Source organism: Galeopterus variegatus, unplaced genomic scaffold, assembly GCF_000696425.1.
Source record: "Galeopterus variegatus unplaced genomic scaffold, G_variegatus-3.0.2 Scaffold565, whole genome shotgun sequence".
Taxonomy (NCBI): Eukaryota; Metazoa; Chordata; class Mammalia; order Dermoptera; family Cynocephalidae; genus Galeopterus; species Galeopterus variegatus.
The window spans coordinates 274259-277074 of record NW_007726676.1 but is presented as its reverse complement, the minus strand read 5'-3'; the positions used below and the strand labels follow the sequence as shown (position 1 = coordinate 277074).

The 2816-nt window shown below is 43.6% G+C and overlaps 1 protein-coding gene across 1 annotated transcript in view; it reads right to left on the bottom strand.

Moving 5' to 3' along the window:
• Positions 1-2816, bottom strand: part of KLF9 (Kruppel-like factor 9) — a 41595-nt gene that overhangs the window by 38444 nt on the left and 335 nt on the right. The window lies entirely within an intron of this gene.

The window sequence follows — 2816 nt, the reverse complement described above, 5'->3', positions numbered from 1 at the left end:
GCCAAAAAAAAAAAAAAAAAAAAAAAAAAAGATAATACGAACCTTTCCTTGAACTTTTTGAAGAAGTACCCTGTACTTATTTATTATATTTGTTGTTTGTTGTCTGTCTCCCCCTACTAGAATACAAGCTGTGTCATTCACTGATGTATTCTTAGTGCCTAGAACAGTGCCTGGCAAATAATAAGCTCTCAGTAAATTTTGCTGAATGGTGAATAAACTGCTGTAAAATGCACTTTATGTGGTCTTGGCATTTCTGGTTTATAGATGAGGAAATTAAGGTACAGAGAGGGTGAGTGACAAGTCCAAGCTCTCATGGTGGCAAAGCCAGGATTTGAACTCAGGACTCCACGTCCAGAGCTCATGTCCTTAGGCACTCCATTACAGTGCCCCTGCATATGAGCAAGCTGTAAGGCCAAACGTGAGTTCTCTCTGCTGTGGCTGTCGTCAGCTGTGGAGAAGCACATTGTGGCCCCTCCAGATGTCACCACACTGTGTGTGTGGGAGCAGGGTGGGTCGCCCAGGTTACTTCCCCTACTGCACACACTAGTGCTGAAGAAAAGATGAAGATGATGGACAAGGACATGGTCACACATTTGGCATGCACGAGAGTATTCTGGCTACTGAGGAAGATGTTGAGCATATTTGTGTAGTAGAGGCAGCATGGTGCAATAGCTCCTGACGAAAAGGGCTTTTCACACATGAACAGGGTACGGTGTTCCTTTTCTCTTTCCACTCTGCTATTCTCAGTATCAATTTTCCTCATTCTTTCTGTCTTTCCACCCTGTAATTCTCAGCATCAATTTCATCCTTGGGCTAGGTTCCTTTCAAGATTGAAAATGCCCACCAAGGGCAATTGGTGCTATATATTCACATCCATCACCACAAAGAACAAGACGCCTGTGGCTTAGATGAGTCTTTCCCTTCAGCCCGATTGGGCTAACCTAGGTCACATCTCAGTACCAATAACAGAAGCAAGGGGATACTCTGTGAAGGTTGGCTCGGAGTCCTAGTGATTTAACAAGAGGGGGCATCTCTCCTTAGGGGGATTTGAAAAATGTACAAGGAAGTTTTTGTTGTCACAATGATTAGCAAAGTGGCCTTTGATGGGCTGGGGATGGTGTGGCATGCAGAGATGCTAAACCTCCAGCAGTGTTCAGGACATGCCCCACAAAATGAGGAATTGTTGAAATGCCCATACTGCCCTATTGAGAAGCACTGGAACTGGTACTTCTAGATCCGGAGGTGGATCTGCTTTCTCCTGAATCAAATGGAGAAGTTGGGATTTTGTTAGGAAGGAAGAAGGATGAGATGGGTGCTGATTGGGCAGCAAACCCACCACTGCAGGGTGCCTTGATCTGGCTTCATTCACTTGCTTTTTCAAAGGCCATTAGAGATGGACTTGCTTTATGCTTAAGTCTAGTCTTTAATGTTACTGGGAAGTCTGATCCATTTCTCCTTTTAGTCTGCCAGCAGTCTAGAGAATGAGGGGATGTATTCTTTTCAGTTTTAATATGGAAAATACTGTACAAATGTAAGCCACGATATGCCCTCATTGGGAAGGCAGTGTAGAATCCTGAGGAAGCTCTGGGTCAAGCTGCCTGCACGCTGGCATTCTGGTTCTGCTATTCATTAGCTCTGTGCAGCAAATTACTTAACCTCTGTTAAACTTTCCTCATCTGAAAGGGGGTAAAAATAGTACCTAGTTCACAGGGTTGTTGGGAGTATAAAACAAGTCATATAAAACTCATGGTTGAGTCTCTGGCATTTCATAAGCACTGCCTTGTTTTTGATTGTCCTGGAAACCAGGCTGCAGACAAGAACTTGGGGGCAAGTGGTTTATTTGGGAGGTGATCCCAGGAAGCAGGGGTGAGGGATCAGGAGAGTGACACAGGGAAGGAAGAAAAGTCCATACGTGGGAGCATTATTGAGACCCCTGCTGTAGGAATGCCTCTTAAAATTGTCCCTCCCAAGAGTGGGAGGCAGAGGGATTTATCCATAGCGTTAGATCCTTCTTGGTGAAGTTGCCCCAGAAGTATGAACCCCTATACTTTCAGGCTCCCGCAGCGTGGGGGAAGGCCCTGGGGCAGATAGTACTCACTGGAGGGAGTTGTGGCTGACATCTGCACTCCCACAGAAATGTTTGGTGCAGCTGTGGCTGAAATTAGAGGTGGGTCAGAGCATGTGAAGTAGAGACACGCGGAGCATCTGTTACAAGTGCTCAAGATATTCCAGCTATTGTTTTTTACAATAAAAACAATAGGTATTCTGTCACCACGAGAGAAGCTAGCCTTAGGATGGGTTGAACAGACAGAAGTCAGATGAGAGAATTGGAAAGAAATTGGATTCTTGATGAATTCGAGTTGCTGATACAAATAGATCCTAAAAGCTATTAACCATTAGATTGGATCATTTAATCCAGTACTTCTTATACTTTAGTGTGCATAAGAATCACCTGGGGTCCTTGTTAACATGCAGATTTTGATTCAGTAGGTTTGGGGTGGACCAGAATTCTACATTTTAACAAGCTCCCATTTGATGGTAATACTAATGGTCATCAGACCATGATTTTAGCAAAGATGTATTTAATTCATGCACATTTATCATGCACCTCCTATGTCTTAGTTACTGTGTTAGATACTGGTGATAATGTTATCGTAGGCTGAATAATAGCTTCCCAAAGATGTCTGCATCCCAGTTCCCAATCTGTGAATATGTTACCTTACATAGTCAAAGAGATGTTTCAGATGTGACTAAATTAAGGATCTTGAGATGGAGAGATTATCTTGGATTATCAGAATAGTCCTGATATGGGCCGG